The 20,972-nt window shown below is 40.0% G+C and overlaps 1 protein-coding gene across 1 annotated transcript in view; it reads left to right on the top strand.

Moving 5' to 3' along the window:
• Positions 1-1,360: 1,360 nt before the first annotated feature.
• ARHGAP24 (Rho GTPase activating protein 24) overlaps positions 1,361-20,972 on the top strand; it is a 527,420-nt gene continuing 507,808 nt past the window's right edge. Inside the window, exon 1 of the mRNA XM_027769876.1 lies at positions 1,361-1,730. The gene's annotated coding sequence lies outside the window, so the exon portion shown is untranslated. The remainder of the gene's footprint in view (positions 1,731-20,972) is intronic.

Raw genomic sequence — 20,972 nt, 5'->3', positions numbered from 1 at the left:
GTATTTCTTGAATCCTAAATAGTTTGTTGATAGTTTCCTTTTTTAATTTTTAAAAATCTCATATTCCTATCTATTGACACGTCTTCTTGAAGCTTTTGAATCTATCAAGTGTATGCAGATTTCATTTTGGCTAACGTCATTCTTTTCCAGATTTCATCTGAAAGCGCCCATGGGCATTCACCTCCCAGAGGGCTACTCTAACCGCTAAGGCCAGGGGAGTTGACGAAGGTCATCTATTCTCACCAATTAGAAAATAACTACATTGCTTCTGGCTAGGAATGCCTTTATTACACATTTTAATAAAGGAAATACCAAAAGAGATTTTTAACCCCCTCAGAATTTCATTTGATTCATTAAAGATCTGAGAATTCTTGAGCCAGAGAATCAATTTTCCAGAAGGATTTCAGTGTGGGAAGGGGCAAACTGAGAAAGCTGAGAAAGATGAAGTGTCCACTCACATTTTATTTTTGGTGTTTCTAAATCTGCATGTGTGCTCTCCTTCTATGTCACTGGAGAGCCCTACTGAGGATGCTCTTATTTTGTGTGGTAAGGAAATCCAGTGATGGTTTCTAAATGCTCTCAAAGATATTTATACATTTTAACACTAATGTGGCTTGGCCTGCCAGATAGCCTGAATTGTAAGATCCCGGTCTGTGTTGGTGAAGGTGGGAAGGAGAGGCCTGCATCAGCAAAATATTTACTCCTTGGTCCTCCTTCTCTCATATCCTGGAATTCTGAGCTCTCAAACTATGCCAAGGAAGTAATTATACTCTGGATTTTTCTAAGGATCTAGCCAGAGTGTACCTATCAAAATATGCATTTCTAGGAATAAGGGTATTTAAGGATCCAGGTAATTATGACTGGAGTACTAAGCCTGGAAGAGAGAGTTGGTGGAAACCAGTCAAAGCGTGTGCAGGGTTTGGCCAAAGAAATGCAGAGCTCCATGAGGGCAGGGGACATGTGTCTCTTGTCCTTCTCGAACCCACAGCCCCAGATCAGTGATTAACATACCTAAGATGCACGTGAAATAAAATGAGATAAGCGATGCCGGCTGTGGAGGGACCCAGACTTGAAGGGTTCTGCTGGCGCTCCCGGAACTGGGCGGCAGGCAGTGTGGCTGGGTCTGGAGATAGCCCAGGCCTCGTGAGGAGGGGCTCCTGCCGGCCTCCCAGCCTAGGAGTGCGGCTTCAGTCGAGTCTTCTGAAGCTGCCAGTTGCCAAATGAAACCTGAAACCCCGGGCTGCATCTGAGGGTTGGCCCCACTCAGTTGTTCCAGCCTCTTGTACTGTATATTTACACATTCGCACACAATCACTCTTTCTAACTTCTGGGACTCTTTGCGCAACTGCTAAGATTTCTCAAGTGCATGTGGCAACCCAGCCCAGCTCCGGGTGGAAACCAGCGGGGATCCGGAGGGTCTCGGAGTCGAGGGGAGCTGTCAGGGCTGCGGCAGGGAAAGCAGAGGAGAGAGGCACTGGCAGCTGGGGGGACTCCGCCCCCCCAACTTTCTACCTCAGCCGCAGCTCTTTTGGCCGCCGGCTTAACAAGCTCCGAAAAACAGCGCTGCGGAGCGACCAAGTGAATGGGGCTCAACACTTGCCAGTGCTGCGGAAAGTAAAGGAGGCTCACCACCCCATTTTCCTTAACCCCCGTTCTTTCCGGCAAGTCCCGGGAGCCTTTTCCTTCCGAGCAGCAGCCGTCCAGCGTCTGGGTCGTGCGCTCCCGGCAGGGTAGGTGACGCGAACGCGGGGGAGTGCGCCGAGCCACCGCGGGAGGGTCACACGCAGCTGCAGGCGTCAGGGAAGGGGGCTTCTGGGGGCGGGGAGAGATTACAGGAATCCTGGTGCAGTGTGTGTGCGTGTGTGTGTGTGTGTACGCGCGTGAGTCTGTGTGCGCGCGCAAGCGGGGAAACAGCAAGCTGGTAGTAATATATATTTCTGGCTTTAAAAATAGAATTAATAAAACTCGCATGCAATTCAGTTCGCTCTTTTACTGTACATCCTCCGCTTGCCTCCTGTTTCTGCTTGTCTTGTAAGAGTTTCCTAGATAATAGGCAGAGAGATTTTAATAACTGTGTGTGTGTGTGTGTGTGTGTGTAAACACAAACCCTTAGGGAACCCTACATTTTAAGTCACTTGGAGGGTTTCTCTAGTTTTTTTTTTTTATTTTTTTAGAATAACATTTTGAGGAAGTATTCATTCTTTCTTAAGGATGATCATGTAATACATTCTCATATTTAAAAAATACTTTACATTTCTTTTATATCCCCAAATAGAAGGGAGATAGTGTTACTCTGAATTCCTTAGAGATGTTAGGTTTTCAATACCAACTAGAAATAGGGAGCCCAGACTGACTCTCTTGAAGTCTGTATCTATTTTAATTTATTTGAATTAATGTCATCTCCAAGCAATTTCTTTTTCCATCACATTTCATTTTATGTTACTTAAAAAATAAACTTTCAAAGACATCATCATTTTACCTCTTTCTAAAAAGAGGAAATAAATAACATGTTGGGTATTTAAAATACAAAGTTGTAAAGAGTTTGCTTATCCATAGGTAAAACAGTATGTGTTGTATTGTATCTACTAAATCAGACAAATTAATTGAAATCCAGGGATATTTGCAGCAGAGTTTAAGAGCTTTCCCCAATTACTGTGAAGGACAAGGACAGACAGATTAAATACAGTCTGTCCCCTGATTCTAATTAGAACTCAAAACCAATCCTTAAGGGCAAGAATGGACACTGGAATTGAACTGGGCCTTGTAAAACATAAAACACACAGAATTAGTAAGTTAGAAAAAGCCAGAAAACAAGTATAAAACCACATCAGAATTGTTAAGCTCTCACTCCCCCTTTTAAATTCTTAATACTTCCTGTTCTCTGGGGACATTTCAACTTGCAAGAGAGCCCAGTAATAAAACCCCTTTTCATCTTCCCTGAGTGCCTGACCTTCAGGTAGCAAGTGGGGGAATCTGTTCTCTCTAGAGTGGTTACTGAATTGTCAGAGATTTCGCCTTAGATGTCTTGGAGGACCGAGATACTGACAAATCTAGATGTGGGTTTTATAACTTCATCTTAAGTCTGAATTTGCAATGAGGGTGTGGTTTTTGTTGGTGTTGTTTTCGATTTTGGGGCGCTCTACATACTGTGACTCTGAACTACTTTGAAAATATAAACCTGATTATAAGTGAGAATTACATGGTCAAGGAAAAAAAAAAAAAAAAAACCCCACCACAGAACAAGTAGCAATGTGCCCTTACAGACAAGAACATAGATTTAGGTATAAATGTGTGCTCTTGGCTGAACTCTCCATTGAAATCCTTTCCGCTTTGGCTTGGGATAGTCATGGCCAGAGCTCTGAGAGCTTTCATGGGTCCTGGTTTTATTTACTGTGTGCTCTTGGACTCTCCAGGGTGAGGGTGGGGGTGGCAGTGGGGCAGGGAGGGTGAGGAATGTGCAGCAGGTGCTAATGAGTAGTTAAGAGTCTGGTTACTTTGCTGTAGTAGCCAAGGTCTGCTTGGTGTTTACTAACAGTGCCCTTAATAATTTCACTGTGACCTACTGGCCCATTGAAGAGGGCTTTCTTTCTGGCTCTGCTAGTGTCCCCATCAGCTTCTCAGGCTGAAAGCAGGCAGAGCTGCTGCACAGTTCATGCATTTGCTTCCTGTTCTTAGTGAGTGTGTTGCTGTAGCATTCTCATCTAGGTACCTGTAGTTATTTCTGGGATATTTTCCGGCCAGGGCTGAAGGGTTCTTTTCCTATGAACTGGGCTAATATAATGCTGATTCCTTCTTTCTTCCATGGTTCAGTATTTGACAGGCAAGCACTTTGGAAAAACAAAATAGGGGAGGTGTGTAGAGCCTCATCCTGTAGCCCAGTAAGAAGGCACAGCCGCCCAGTTGGTCACTCATTGAGTGTGGAGAAGGTTGATGACAACAGCAGCCCAGGACATCCTTTTGACATGGATTGACTTTTACAGGGGAAAAAAAAAAAAAAAAAACAGAAGAGATTTTAAATGAAAAGTTTCCTGTTTACTCTTAAAGCCAAGGCTAAAGGATTAAGATTTCATCCAGATGGATAAAAATATTTTAAAATAAAGTTGTAAATGGTCAACTTAGCCACAAAGTTAATGCTCTTCATGTGAAGAATCAAAGCCTCTCATTGAGTCTCTCAGTGGTAACCCATCTTTCTTTGCTGTTTGAACCGAGACTGTAGAAGGTTCTGATGTCTTCAGCAGCTAAGTAAAAGCACATTTGGAAGTGGAAGGACATTGTGATGAAGAGTCAAGGCATACTCAGTTTTCAGAAGTTATTGTGTACATGTGTGCTTTAAAGTAGCCTGTACATTACTATAATTAATCTTTATAAAGTGCAGATCTGATGGTATAAGTGCCTTGTTTTAAAATCTCTGTTGGATCAAAATGACCTACAATATTAACACTGCCTCCTTAGAAGCATGTCTACAAGCCATTCCAACTCCATTGTTTTTTAGATTCCTCTTCCTACTCATGGGCTCCTCACTGTTCATCTGAGCTTTTGTTCATGGATTCATTCTCCTGGAATGCCCACTGTCCGGGAAGTCCTTCTTGATTCTTGATGGCCTCCTTCACGTGGAACTGCTTTTGGGAAGACTTACCCAGTGCCATGTAGGAACAATTACTCATTTCATCTTGTCTGCATCCATAGCATTTTGAACATACCGTGAAAAACTATCTTAATAATTTTTACTTACTTCCCTTTGCCCCTCAACTGCTGTGAGCTCGTCAATGAGCGTGTCGGTGGTAGGGGAGTCAGCTGTATCCAGGTGCCTAGCCCAGGGCCTGAATCACAGCAGATGCCTATTAATGTTTCCTTAACAAACAAATAAGCCAGAGTCATGAATGATGAAGTACTGGTGTACCCCAGTTTATGCAGATAGTTAGATCCCACAGGTCCACTTGAAAAATGTCTATTTGGATTCAGAGTTCATTTTCTAATTGTAACAGTTCTGTAAAGTGTAACTCATTTTTCATATCAGCCCATACGTGCCTATTTAATCCCTGCAATAGATGAAATATTGTGCATTTGTGATTCTAAAGCAAAAACAAAAGAAAACAAAAATCACTGTGAAACCATCGAAAAAAGATGAAAATCATAAAATATGCTTGAGATGAATGATAACGGGTACTTTGTAATAGACATACATTTTCCACAATTGTGTTCAATATTATACTAGAAAATCTTTAATCTATTGAATCCTACAGGGAGATCCTAGATTTGACCATAAGGAGTAATAATAAAGTTAAATTAGGAGATATTGCCTGTGGAATGGGCAGTAATCTTAATTAATCAAATAAAATAGAAATACTAGTTTTGGCTATTTAATAATTATCTTGAGTGCTAGTGCTTGAGGGGAATCAGATTTAATTAAAGGAAAATATGGAGGTGGATGGAGAGGAGGAAATTTAGAAGGACATTTTATATTATGTTACTATTATTATATTGATTTTCGTTTCATTTCATTTGAAAACTGAAACCAATCTAAAGTTTCTTCCTGAAGAAGTTCGTCTTTGTCTACAGTTCTCTCTCCTACCTTTCATAGAGAAAGGAGGTTGCTTTCCTTTCAGGCCAAAATACAAATGGGCTCATGTGATTTTTAGAGCAATGCTACCTTTGTCACTTACATGCTTGCCATTTTGAATGTGGCTAATATTTCAATCGCACACTTATAATATGGGGACTAGACAGTGACACAGCAGTAAAACTTGATCCTTTGGAAGGCAATCTCAGATGCAAAGGTTGCTGATTCAGAGACCTGGATACCTCCCTGAGTGTATTGGGTACAAGCTTGCCCATGATTCAGGGGTGGATAAAGGCAGGATGGCTCAAGGCATTAAGACACTGTGAGTGCTTTCTCTCTCTCTGTCTCTGTCTTTCTCACTCATGGAATAAAGGAATAAATGAAGTAAAAAAAAAACTCATAATATATGTATTTAGGCACTCACCAGGTACTTAAGTTTATTTAGTATCTCAGTAAAGCCTGTAAGGACTAGCATTTATATTTGAGCAGTAATAGTCCAATCACTAATTTCGCTAATTTTTCCAAGCTCTCTATGTGTACCAAATTATATGACCAGGAATTTGCCTGCTGTAATCATATCACAAAACTTTTTAAAAAAAGTGTATTTATTTATTTCTTCCATGAGTGAGAGAGATAAACAGGGATAGAATGACAACACTCCAAAAAGTCTATTGTTTATTATTTATTTACTTTTATTTATTATTATTTTATAATTTTCTATAGGGCATCTGTGCTCATAGGAGAGAGAGAGGGAGAGAGGAAGCCACCAGGTCTGGGACTTGAACCCTAGTTGGACATGTGGGAGACCAGCACTTTAACCATCATGCCACCTGCTGGCCCCTCTCTGAAGAGTCTTGATACCAAGATCTATCCCAGCTTCAACCAGCTCTGGATCATGGGCACATGTGTACTTGGTGTGCTCAGAGAGATCTCCAAACACAAACACACCTTGCAGCGTGTTGTATCTCACCATTGCACCAATGAGTTGCATGGAAGATAGCATTTTGGGTTATATATTCCAATAGAAACTTAGGAATAAAAACCTATCTGTATGACTCCAAATACCTTGCCATTTTCCTCACATTTCCTTCCACTCAGTGCTTTTTGAGTATGAATTTTAGTGTGTTCATGGGTTCCATGAGTTTGACTTACAGTACAGACCTTGACCTCAGCATGAGCTCCATGAATTGGCATTGAAGTTCCCTTGCAAGTCTTTTAGATGACAGTGCTCTTGTGCAGGGGAGCTGGAACCTCTGAGATGGGTTACTGTTATCCAGGTTCTCATGAGAAAACAAGCTCCATCCACCACAGGCCAGTAACTGAGTTATCAGAGTTTCTGTGATGGTGAGAGGTAAGAATAGAGTACAAGGAAGACCCAGTAATCTCTACCCATTACTCCATTCCCACACATGGGAACCTTTGCCCCAGAAGGACTGTGAACAATACGTGGGTGAAGGTGGAGTAAAGAGGAGGAGGGTTCCCCAGTGTTAGGACTAGAGAACTAACTTGAAAAGGCGAAGTATAGCAACAGGGCGGCAACTGAGAGGGGAAGACAAGTTGAATTAGAAATGGCAGGTTTTTGTTGTTGTTTTGTTTGTTTTTGTTTTTGAGAGGTGAGAAGTAAACATCCCCTGGGGGGATGGCCACACTGCAATCTCTTCTCCTCCATTCTCCTCTTGGGATCTTGGGCATGCATGCACACGCACCTGGTGTGAGTTTAAGTCACTGGGTCCGGTACTCAAACCGCGGTCGGCTACATGGGAGTTCAGCGACATAGCCATTACGCTAACTGCTGGTCTTGAGATGGCAGTTTTTACCTGTTACAATGAGCAGCTGGGAACGTGATATCTAAGCCAGTATTTCTCAGGGAAGGAGCCTTTACCAGGAATTGTTGGAGGCTCCTTTAAAACCAAGAAGCTTACAAAGAGGATTCTGTAGTCTCTTGAGGGGTCATCTTCAATTGTTTCATTTTGTTGGGAATATCTAGTTAAGAAATTTAATTTTTTTTTTCCATGAAAGAGAAAGAGAGAGAGAAAGAAAGACATACCCTCAACAGGGTCCTCATGTCACAATTGTTGCCCCGTCTCAGCCTGTCCAGATCACAAGCTTGTACACGTGGGCCTTGTGTGCTTAGAAAGGCCCTGGGATGGCATCCAGGATGTTTCCCGTGTACGTACAGTTGCATCATCACTGCCCCATTTCCCGGCCCCTACAAAATTTCTTTGGTGAAAGTTATTTTAAGCAGGAAAAGATGATCCAGGGGTGTTAAAAGAGGCTGCTATTACCTCATTGCCACCCAGTTGTATACACCTAGGATTTCACACATGAATACCACCTTAAGAGTTGTGGTTTGTTTAGCTCCCATCATGGTTTAATGGTTACTGTGAAGTGGTCAAGGGAAATGATAATTTTATGTGAAGTCATCTATGGGGTGCCTCTGCCTTTTCCCATTTATGATATGCCAATTAGAGATTTCATTTTGGGGTGACAATTTACGCTTTCATCATGGCATAACTTTTCAGTATCTGGGGGTGAGGTCTGAGTTGGCAGGTTCCACGGGGAAGCCTAGGTCTTTGGTGCCTGGAGACAGGGGGAGGTCATAGGAATTGTCTGGTGAGGAGCTCTTAGGATCCACGCACAACCGGTCAAGCTGCCAAGAGAGGATGAGTAGGGCAAGGGTAGAAGTAAGGTCACCGGAATATGAAGTAACAGAAACAAACAAACAAACAAAATAAATCAGAAGGACAAATCCAGGGACAGTACCAGGAACTGAAATCTAGAGGAATAGAGGCTCTATATGATATAGCAATTACATAATTTCAGTCTCTATTTATTAATACTGATAATAATTACTTTTTAATTTTTAATTTTAATTTTGTTTTGGAGAGGTTTTTGCTATAGGGCATGTGTGTTCAAAAGAAAGACAGAGAGACAGAAAGACAGAAAGCAAGAAATCACTACCCCTAGGGGGAATGGCCACGCCGCAATCCCTTCTCCTCCATTCTCCTCTTGGGATCTTAGGCACACATGGACATGCGCCCGGTGTGAGTTTAAGCCACCAGGTCCGGGACTTGAACTGCGGTCTACTATGTAGGAGTCCAGCAACATAGCTATTACGCCAACTGCTGGTCCCTAGATAAGAATTATTGAAGCCTTACTGTGTACTAGTTTTGCCAAGCACTTGTCATGGATTATCTCATAGAATCTGCACAGCTCCCATCTAGAACCTATTATTATCTCTCTTTTATAGATGGGAAAACTGAAACTTGAAGAGGCTCAATAACTTGCCAAAAATAACATAGCCACTACCTGGTAGATCTGGGATTCAAACTAAAATATCTCAATGTACGGGGACACCCTTTATTATTATGCTCTGGAATTAGACCTGTGTTCCAACATGACTCTGACATGCTTAAGCCTGTGACCTTGGACAAGTTGGATTTGCCAACTTTAATTACATTTTTTTCTTTCTGTAAAAATGGTCACTTAATTATATCTACTTCCTAGAGTTACTATGTGTTTTTAACTTCTGAATTAAGCAACGCACAGAAAAAAGACTGAGAGAGTGACTAGCACTCGGTATACATTCAATACAAGTCAATAGTTGTTATCATTAAAGTCCTCAGCAGTATTTTTCAAATTGTGAGTCCTGATCTGTCAGTGGTAATGAAATAGAATTAGTGATTAATAAGTAACATTTCTTTTTGACTACAAAGGAAGAGAATAAGATGGAATGAAATAAACTAAAAAAAAATTAGAAGTCATTGTATGTAATAAAAGCAAAAATTATTTTGTGTAGTTTAATTTCAGATGTGTTTGTGTGACACACGGGGTAGAAATGAAAAACGATAAATGAAAGACAATTGATTATTGATAGCTGTCCAAAAAGAAAGTGTTTTCAAAAATCCTTTGAGATAGCATTTTTCAAGTGCTGGGACCAGCATCATCATTCTTATCTGAAAATGGAAATGATTGAGACTCACCTGGGACCAGCCACTTGCAGTTCAACGAGGTTTCCAGGTGATTGACGTGCACTCTAATTTGAAGACCACTTATTATTCAAAGGTGACACTGGGAAATCATGAAAAAGTGAGATAAGGGTCCATCTAAATTTACTTCCTAGTGATTAAAAGTGTGTGTTGATACTATTGACTAAACATTTTAATTCTCCGCAGATTTCTGTCTGTGTTTATGTGACTTTGATTTTGTGTTGTTTCCCCTTATTCTCCTATGCCGCCCGCTCCCAGTGCAGATGGGTAAGTCCCACAGAAGTCACGCGGTTTATATGTAGAGAGGCACTGAGACGTCAGATTCCGTACTTGCTTGTAAACTATCAGATAAAGCCTGAGCATTCTTTTTGTATATCCCCGAGCCCCTAGTTCCTGAATTGCATTTAATTTGAAACATTCTAATGGTAATAGTCCAGAGACCTGAACAGTTGTAAAACCAAGAATTCCCAAAAATGCACTCAATATTTTATTAATGGAGATATTTGTTTTCAAAAGCTCATGCAGGTGGGAGGTGCACAATCTAGTTAAGGCAATAGTAATGCTCATGATAAATAAAAATAAATTTTGGTTAAAATGGAAGTGATATACATTTGTATATCAACAGATTTTATTTCCCCTCAAAGAAAACAGTCATTTTATTTAGTAACTGTTGAGTATGTCATTACTTTAAAGAGAGAACACATAATATTGTATTGACCTGCCTTTGTTCATTGCATGTATAATGTCATTTATTGTCATGTTTGGCTATGTTTTGCCTGTATGTTTACTGTAAGACTTAGAAGCACCCTGTTTGAAGATGTAGCATTTAGATTCACAGAAAAAGACTTGAAATCTTTCTTTTCCATTTCTTTTTATTTTTATTTTTTTTGAGAGGTTTTGCTATAGGGTGTGTGTGCTCTACAGAAAAAGACAGAGACAGAGAGACAGAAAGCGAGAAATCACCCCCCAGGGGGGATGGCCACGCCACAATCCCTTCTCCATTCTCCTCTCAGGATCTTGGACATGTACACACACATGCCCGGCGTGAGTTTAAGCCACCAGGTCCCGGACGTGAACCGCACTTGACTACATGGGAGTCCAGTGACATAGCCATTATGCTCACTGCTGGTCCCTCTTTTCCATTTCTTTAGAAAATATTATCTTAAAAGGCCAGCAGGTGGCACAGTGGTTAATGCACTGGACTCCCACATGGCCAAGTAGTTCAAGTCCCAGACTTGGCAGCTTTAAAATTGCACTGGGTGCATGTATGTTTTTGTACCCAGAATCCCAGGAGGAAAATGGAGAAGGCATTGCTGTGTGACCATACCCCTGGGGAGTGATTTCTTACTTTCCTTCTCTCTGTCTCATCTTTCTTTGACATGCTCAAAAACTTAAACATGAAAAAAAAAAAGAAAGAAAAAAAATCTTAAATTCTCAAAAAGCAGCTCTTTAATAAGTATATATTAACTTTTCTTAAGGTTAGTTCTTAGGAGAGTTGTGTGAAAATATTTTTAAGGACTAAAGAGTCAAGATAAATTTCAGAGATAAGAAACTCTACCCTCTGTCTCCAGGGGTAACATTTCTTTTTTCTTTTTTTTTCTTTTTTTTGGAGAGGTTTTAGCTATACGGTGCGTGCACTTCATTCTTAAGTGTTAGCTTGAGAGATGTTTGGAGAGGTTCTTTATTTTGCATTCTGTGGTTGGGGAGGAGTGAGAAGGGAACTGAGAAAATAGCTAGGAGGATGTGGACTCTTATCCTGGTTCTGTATTAATTAGCACCTGAGAACTTAGGCAAATTGCTTAGTGTTTCCAGATTTTAGTCTCCTTATCTGTAAGGTAAAGGGTTAGAGGAATGGAGGAAGTATTTTCTCAAGTTGTTCCAGCATTGAACATTGGTCTGTGTTGCCAAATGGTAGTGTGTTGCTTGTGAGCAATTTTAATAAGAATGTAGCTATGTGTATGCCTTTAGCAGAGCTCTGAAAAGTGGATATTTGATTTTACAGAGGAGTGGGGATCTGGAGGTATATAGATATCATCATGTGGCTTTTTTTAGAGAGAGAGATTTTTGCTATGGGGTGCATGTGCTCACCAGAGAGAGACAGAGACAGAAAGTGAGAAATCACTTTTCAAGGGGGATGACCACACCACAATCCCTTCTCCTCTATCCTTCCCCTGGGATTTTGGGCATACATGTACATGTGCTCAACGTGAGTTTTAAGTCGCTGGGTCCTGGACTCAAATCGTGGTTGACTACATTGGAATCCAGTGACATAATCGTTATGCCATCAGCTAGTCCCCATCATATGATTTAATGTGACTTTCCTTGACAAGTTTTGTGGGCCAATGAGCTTATTTTCATATGCTGCTTTTGGGGACACAGGCGTACCACTCACAAGGAGGAATTTGAAAATGTGTGAGGCTATTTTTGGTCATCATCATGTCATCATCATGTTTAGGTGACACTATTGGCATTTAGTGCCCAGGGGTCAAGAACACTGTATGTCTTGCAATGGGTTTATGACAGTCCCACTGCAAAGAATTTTCACTCCCCACTTGCCAAAAACATCACCACTGAATAACTGGCTAATGAAGTTAAAAGATTGAGTTTTGACTCTACATTTTATAAAATTAGCTGGGAATGTAGAAATAAAGCTATACTTTCTGCCATGTCAGTAACTCAAAATGCAAACAATATCTGTTCTTAGATGACAACTGGTTTTTAGGAGGCCTGGGAGAGATCAGCCTCCGGCTCTCTGCACTCTACATTGACAGTTCGGTAAGAAAAGCAGTGAAAACCTTGGCTCTGTTAATACAGTTAGTGAGTAAATGTGACTTGAAGATATACTAGGAATGGTTCCTCTGAGTAGAAGTTTCTAGTTTCCTGATGACAGCCATGTTTTTTAATGACATGGCTAACAGATTTCCATTCACTGTAAGTAGACATTGGTTGTACTCCTATTAATGTTATAATTTCAGCATTAGGTGCACAGATTTGATTCTCCACTATACGGCTACTGCTTACTGACTCTACATAATTATGAGGGGTACAAGTACTTCCTGCTCCTTTCTGGCCTCCTACACCTGTGTTGGTCTTGTGCATTCTGGGTCATTTGGTCTAAGAATAGAACCCTTCAGCAAGAGTCCAGGGCCTTTTTAAGAATCATTGTAATGTTGGGGCCAGCAGATGGCATAGTGGCTACATCACTGGACTCCCACATGGCTGACCAGTGACTTGAAACTCACGCCCAGCGCGTGTGTGCATGCATGCATGCCCAAAATCCTGGGAGGAGAATGGAGGTGGGATTGTGACGTGGCCATCCTCCCATGGGGGATGATTTCTCACTTTCCCTCTTACTATCTCTCTCTCTCTCCAGCGAGTGCACATGGCTTAAGGCAAAAATCTCTCTCTCTAAAATAAAGAAGCTTTGTAATGTCTTCGAATTTGAAGTGAACTTTACTTTGATAGCACTTAAATCACAGGATCATTTTTCTTAAAAATTCTTTTCTCTCTTCCATCTTCCTTCTTGCATTTGTCAAGTCCTTGGTTTGCTAGCGTGTATATTTTTCAACTACTGTTTCTATTCAGCTCGCAGATACTGTGGGTGTAAAAGGTGTTGATTGGATAAAATTGTTGCCTGGCAAACTAAAGCCAACTTGATATTTTCCAGAAGTGACAGGGAACTCCTATTTCATATTCCTGAAAAGCAAAGTAAGGAAGCTGGGTGATATTTAACACCTAAGAGATTTCATGCAGAAAACAAAAACAAAAGCCAAATTAACTGTTCAACCTCCTTAAACACTGCCTTGACCAGTCCTAATTACTGAGGGTGAACAAGAGAATGGAGGAGGATGGGAAGAGAGGCTTCAGCTCACAGTAACTGCTGTGTACGTCTGAGACACAGGGAGAGTGCCTTCTGTGCTGTGCTTTTATTCTCTCTCTGTTTGCAGTCCCATCCTGACTGTTTGCTTTGTGGAGCATTCCAGGGAGTATCCTTAGCTTCCTTCCATGAGTCTGAGACCCAGGCTTGGAGACTCTGAGGGGCTCCTTTCTGGAACAGGGGAGGGCAAACAGAGCCAGTTGCCTGTGCACTCTCTGGCTCAGCTGGAGAGACGGAGTCTTGATCAGCAGCCGGGTGAGCCCTTTGTGCAGGCGGGCTGTGGGATGCGGGAGCACGCTGCTCCTGTACCTTTGCAGGCAGCTTTGAAAAGTGTAGCATGCAGTCTCAGAAACACAGGGTTCCTTCTGTACCTCAAAGGAAAGAACTCTAAATGCTTCACCTTCTTCAGACAATTGCACACGTCTCAGTGGTGTCCCATCTGGGACTCTGCTTCTCATGTGTATAAATTGGAAGCATAGGGCACTCATGGCTCCTGTGGATTAGTAGTTATTGATATTTGCAAGTAATACTCTGACCAAATATATAGTGATGCCAATACTGGCATATTTCTGACTGCTGTTTTCTGTTAGCTTGATATGATAAAGATTTTCTTAATTTCTTAGAAATAGCTATTAAGTAAAATAAAATTATATTAAACTACTTTGTGGAAATACCAAGAAATTAGTGTATGATATCATTTATGAGCTGTATTATTAACATGAAATGCTAAGATAATACACGAAGACTAAGTGGTACGTAAAGGTCATGTTACTGTGGTCTTGGAGGAATGGGCATGGAGGAGAGCCAGAGAGAGTGGGAGAGGGGGAATAAATATGTCTGTGATGTGAGATGAAATGGATGAAGTCACTAGAGCCATTTTATGTTCGTCTGGCACGTGCTGAGTTACAGTTGGTGATGCTGATTGTCAAGGTTATTGGCGAGCAGATTCAGTAACTGTTGAAGAGATGGGAGATGGATTCCTGATACCAATGTTGACCTATACACTGAAACAGAACAATGATGACTGTGTTTACAGACGTGGAGGCAGAGAACAAAGGCATCTTATAACCTAGCAGTAGTTGGGGACCAGGTTAAATTTTTACGTTAAATCAGGGCTTTGACCTGATACCAGTGTTGACCTATACACTGAAACCAGAACAATGATGACCGTGTTTACAGACGTGGAGGCAGAGAGCAAAGGCATCTTATAACCTAGCAGTAGTTGGGGACCAGGTTAAATTTTTACGTTAAATCAGGGCTTTGACTGGATATAAATATATGTTTTTTCTTGATTCGGTAGTTCCTTACTTTGTAATTCTGTGGTATTCTGTTGTTAGATTTACACAGCATACTCTTTAGGATGTGTTCACACATGAACCATTTTACCTGCCCCTGAGAGACTGAATTTTGTGCTGTAATTTTAATGTGAGCCAGGAAAAGAAGCATCATTATTTTACGGCTGTTAAAAACTGTGGTTGGAGAAGCTTGGCAGCTCTGTGTAGTTATCTTTTGCAAGTCCACGAATATAGTACATTTGCTTGCGGTAGAGAAGTGGCTGCTAACTAGTATTTGATAGGCTATTTGAGAGAGTTTATATGATGTGCTATTAGAAAAGCCTTGATAATCACATAAGCTATTACAAATTTTCACCCACAGAGACCACCCAATATGATTTTAAGAATCTAAGTTTTCTTCATCTTCATGTGCTGAATCTAATATGTGTTTTTTTTTTTTTTTGCAAATTCCAATTCACTTTTTCCCCCTTTTTAAAAAATTGACACAGTTATACTTATTCATGGGGTACAGTGTTATATTTTGATACATGCATTCATTGTGTAATGATCAAAGCAGGATAATTAATATATGCTTTAATCAACCTTTTATAAATAGATTTGTTTAGTTTAATACTCTCCTGTTATTCAAGCAAGATTTTCTCTTTTTTTTTTTTTTTCACCCATGACTGGTATTTATAAGGTTTAGTACAAAACTTGGTACTTCAGGTTGATCAATTAATTATCTTATCTTGCTTTATCCTCTTGAAAGTTTTAACTAAATTAAGCATGACATGAAATGTCTTGCAATTTATCACATAAAATTATGCTTAGACTAATTTTAACTTGAAATTTTTCATAATTAATGACTGGTTTAAGAATATAATTTTTTTTTCTGCTCACTGATAGCCTATGTAGGACTTCCTTGCACTTAAAGTGAGTCTTTGAAAAAATGTTTTGTTCTCTTTCATTTCTCCTGTTAATTTTTGTGTTCAATTTTGTATATGGAGTTCAGAAATTATTATAAGAATAAGTAGTCGAAATTAGTCTCTTCTGCTATTAAAATAATACTCATTGTTCTATGGCATTTTTCCTGGTCCATACTAATAAATGGGTGAGGCTGTATGTCAGCTCTGATGTCATATAGAGACCACCAGGACCCTTGGGATCCGTTCACACCCACACGGCTATGTGGAAACAAGGCTGATGACAGTGATAATGCTGAGCAGAGGTCCCAAGAGGGGTTTGGTGTGGATCATATACTTATTGGGGTCTTAGAATTGGTGTTATTTTCATCTAGACTTTTGCTCTGAATCTACTTTTATTTCTTGGCTCAAGGAAGGCTCTGGCCACTGTCCACAAAGTGTGCTTTGTCCTGTGGGGGCAACCTCCAGAGCCCTTGGGTGTCTGTGTGGGGCCAACTTGTAAAATTAACTTCAAGTTCCCTAGAAGTTTCAGCTGCTTTGTGTTCCAACTACTGAGCAGGTGACAGGTGTAGATTAGGGAACATATCAACTACTCATTTGCTTCTATTCTAACTCTAAATGATAGGCCTTATCCTCTTTCTCTGACCACATTGTTCTTTCTTTTCTCTTTCTTCCATTTTGGTTCCCTTTCTTTTCTTTTCTTTTCTTTTTTTTTTTTTTTTTTGTCTTTGTTTTAACTCATTATTACCTAGAACTAGCAGTTTCCTGTAAGTAACAAACTTTCTTTTATTCTTTCTCTTTTGTTTTCCTTTTTATTCCTATGGATCATGGTGTTTATCTGGCGCTCTTTCTTAGTTATACATTTCTAGGAGGTAGGGCATGGGACATTTCTTCTATTCCTTCTGGCATCTCCCAAGCCATGAACTAAATATTCCACTTTAACTGTCCAAAAGTGCTTGAACAAACTGTTGTATAACCATTATTATTAACTTCTCTTTTCTATCTCCACAAAGCTGAGAAACTAGAGGAGTACCAAATCCATGACTTACCTGATAAGTAACTGACTTGGTAAATCTTCAATTGCTTATGGAGCATGAAAATATTGTATTCAAGAGTCAGATCTGTTCTGATGTTGACTTAGAGTGGCAAATCACTTAAAATACTTCATAAAATAGGGATAAGGGTCAAATGAGATAACATAGCTGAAAATATTTCATGGTGCCTGTGTATGTTAGTAATTGTCACTGAGATTTATTGTTGAAGAGGGTTACCATTCACTATCATAGTATATTTAAAACTTTATACTTTATTTTTTAAAATTTTGCCAGAGGTCATGTGTGTGTGCTAGAGAGAGACAGTGAAACACAGATAGAGGGAGAGGGAGAAAACATACCCCCAATGGAGTGATTACATCATAATCTTTTCTCCGTTTCTCTATTCTGTTGGATTTTAGGCATGTACTCACTCATACCCAGTATGATTTTCAGGCTGCCAGGATTGGGATCTGAATTGTGCAGTTGGCCATGTGGTCTCTAACTCCCTTAACTACCAGGCTATGGGACTGGCCTTATAGTTTATTTTTTTACTTTTTGTTTTAAAATAATTTGAGACATATAAAAGTTTGCAAAATTTATTTCCATGTAGCTGTTTCTGAATGTTAGCATCTTAAATTTATCAAAATCAGGAAATTAACTGGCAATTGAGTAAATCAGGCATGGTATTTTATTTTGATATAATACATTAACTAATCTTAAAGCTGTTACTCAGATTTCACTAATCGACCCACCAATGTCTTTTTTTTTTTTTTTTTTTTTTTTTTTACTGACAGGACAGCCAGGAATCACACATCACATTTAGTTGTGTCTAATCTGGGATAGACCTCCAGTGTTTGTCATATGAGATCTTGACTTTTGAAGAGTAGTGACCAATTATTTTGGAGAATGTCTCTCACTTTGAGTTTTCTGATGTTTTCTCGTGATTCACCCAGATTATGCATTTTTTCAAGACTACTGCAGAGTGATACTGTGCCTTCTCGGTGCAGGGTTACCAGGAAGTGTGTGATGTCAAGTGGTCTCATTACCACTGATGTTAACTTCAGTTCCTCAGCAGAGGTCTGCCAAGTTTCTCAACCATAAAGCTGCTAGTTTCCTTTCTGTAATTAATGAACATCATGTGAAGAGGTACTGTGAAACTATGTAGATGGTCAGTATTTGAGCATTCACTGATCATCCCTGGCAGAAACAGTTGTACTATGGTGTTTGCCAAATGGTGACTTTCTGATTTCATCATTCTTTTGGTTAGCTAAAATGTTTTGGTAAGAAAGAATTTCCCCTGCATTTATCAGCTTATTTGTTATTTATTTATATCAGAATGAGCTTGTGGATTAGTTTGCTTTGTTTTGCCTTTTAAGAGTGTGTGCCTTAGGGTGCATGTGCTCACTGGAGAGAGAGAGAGAGCGAGAGAAAGACAGTGAGAGGGAAAGTTAGAAATGTGACCACGGTGCAATCCCTCTCCTCCATTCTCCTCCTGGGTCTTGGGCATGCATGCACATGTGCCCAGCATGATTTTTAAGCCACCAGGTCCGGGATTTGAACCATGGTTGGCTGCATGGGAGTCCAGCAACATGACCGCTACGTTGTCTGGTGGTCCCAGTGGGTATTAGTTTTATTCTCTGAATTGTAGTCCATTACAACTGACAATTATTTTGCTGCTCAAATTGTCTCCATTTGATCATTAGGGACCCCTTTATATTGGCTCCTGTATCCTTTCCTTGCATCACCATCATCATTAACACACTTATTTTCTGATACTATGAGATGTTTCAGGCTCTTCTTACATTTTTTGTTTTATCTAGCCCTCAAATCAGCCATGTCCAAGGTGCCCAAATTTATTTTATTGAGGAATAATTTTAAAGCCATAATCTGAGCCGGCAGATGGTGTGGTGTTTAAAACACTTTGTCTCCCAGATGGCTCACTGTGGTTCAAGTTCCAGACTCGCCTGCTTGAAAATCACACCGGATGCATGTGTGCACATTCCCAAAACCTCAAGAGGAAACTGAAGAAGATGGAATTGCTGTATCACCATCTCCCTGGGGAGTGACTTCACTTTCCCTCTCTCTGTCTCTGTCTCTTTCCAGTGAGTGCATGCACCCTATGGCAAAAACCTAAAAAAACAAACAAACAAACAAACAAACAAAAAAAAACAAAAAACAAAAAAACCAAAAACCAAAAACCAAAAAAACCTGCAATACAAAAAAAGCCAAAAACTGGGCATTAGATATACTCATTCACAAAATAACATCTTTCTCCTATGGCATATCTCCTTTTTTGGTTAAATTTTTCAATGAGCACATGCATCTTGTAGCAAAAACTAAAAATAAATAAATAACTAAATCTTCAAAAAACACATACAGTGCTTTCAGAAATTGCTAATCCATATCCCTAGCAAAAACTTTGGCTAACTGGACTATGATATTTAGCCTTAGACTATAGAGTTAGAATATTTGATTTGCAAAGTTACTTTTTCTCCAATCATGGAAAAAAGTCTTACACTTGGTTTAAAAGGAAAACTGGAGCTATCATCTTGACCTGAATATTTGCATACTTAAGCAAGCCACCTAGCAAAAAATGCAATCAAAGTTGTATTTTTTTTTAAATTTTTTATTCAGTTCTTGGTATAGGTTGTGTGCCCTCAGCAGAGAGAGACAGACAGATTGGGAAACAGAGAGACAGGTAAAGTGAGAAATCACCCTCCAGGAGAAATGGCCACACCATAATCCCTTCTCCTCCATTCTCTCAGGATTTTGGGCATGCACATACCTGCACCCTGTGTGTTTTCAAGTTTCTGTATCTGGGACTCAAACTGCACAGCTGACCATGTGAGATCCAGTTGCCTTAGCCACTATGCCACTGGCTGACCAGGTTGCATTTTTTTAAAAAATGGACTGATTTTGATACTTTCTTTTTTACCAACATAAAAATGAAATCTCTTGTTTCTAATATGTTTTAAGGCTATTATTGAATTTGAGCAAGAATGCTGCCTAAAAATAAGAAATATAAGACCCCATGGAAGACCAGTCTTGTGACTTATTTGTTAAGGGAACTGGATCCCACATGGCTGATCTCACAATATGAATCCTGAACCCAGAGACTTGAAAAACATGCCAGACATGTGTGCATGCTTAGGTTCCCAAAAGGACAGAGAAATGGAGAAGAGTTTGTAATATGACCACACCCCCCTGGACGGTGCTTTCTTTCCCTCTCTTTCTCTCTCTGTGTCTCTGTCTCACTGTGGTGAGCACATGGGCCCTGTGGGGGGAAAAAAAAAGGAATATAAAACCTCATAGAAACTGTACAATTTCACTTAAAAATTTTAAGTGATTTTTCTTAATTGCCAGAGGGCAGGAGACAGAGAGAGAAAGAGGTAGCACGTGTATGCGAGATAGTGAGAAAGCACTGTCCCTGCCCCTGCCCCCCCATGGTGACTAATCACTCCACAATTTCCTCTCTTTCAGAATACTGGTCATGCATACACAAATACCTGCTGTGTTTTTCAAGCCAGTGGGTCTAGGACTTGAACTGCATGGTCAGCCATGTAGGATCAGTCATCTCAACCACCTCACCAGCAGCTGGCCCTTAAGTGGTTTTTAAAAAAATTTTCTAGAATTGCTTAGAATTTAGTATAACAAAAATTTGTTAAGAGGTAAGAGGTTGGGTTTTTTTTTTTTTTTATAAAAACCTCTTTCTTTAACTCTCACTCTCATTGTTGTAGATCTTTCCCAGCATTACATTCCCTGAGTCTTTTCCCATTAATGAAGACTAAATCAGCTTTAGGTCACAAAGGCAGACATTATGTACAATTTTATAGTATCACTCCTTGTTTCTGACATCACTAAACATACTTGCCCAGTTCTGGATAAGATATATTCTGAGAGACAAGGGGAATTTTTTAAATTAAGTTTACTTATTTATTGAAAGAGAGAGAGAGGCACCCTCAACAGGATTTCACAGGAGACCTTCCCTCCCACCCCTGCCTTTCCCAGATAGTTAAGGTTATAGGCACATGTGTGCTTAGCATATACAGCTTAATTGGGGAACCAAACCCACAGTCTGCCATGTGGATCCAGCATTGCTTAAGCAGCATATTACCACTGTTCACCAAGCCTACCCAAGGGGGACTTTTTATTATATATACTTTTTTGTCATTGTAGGTATGTTTCTTAACTTTCATTTCATAGTAAAAAGTAAAACAAATGAAACCCAAAACAAACAAACAACAGAAGTCCAGAGCATTAGGTCATTTGTTATTTAGCTAAACCTTAATAGCTGAGATGCCAATGAATCCTGCTG

The sequence above is a fragment of the Tupaia chinensis genome, unplaced genomic scaffold, assembly GCF_000334495.1.
Source record: "Tupaia chinensis unplaced genomic scaffold, TupChi_1.0 Scaffold000094_1, whole genome shotgun sequence".
Classification (NCBI taxonomy): Eukaryota; Metazoa; Chordata; class Mammalia; order Scandentia; family Tupaiidae; genus Tupaia; species Tupaia belangeri.
The sequence above is the reverse complement of the archived record's forward strand: the minus strand, read 5'-3'. Positions and strand labels throughout refer to the sequence as shown.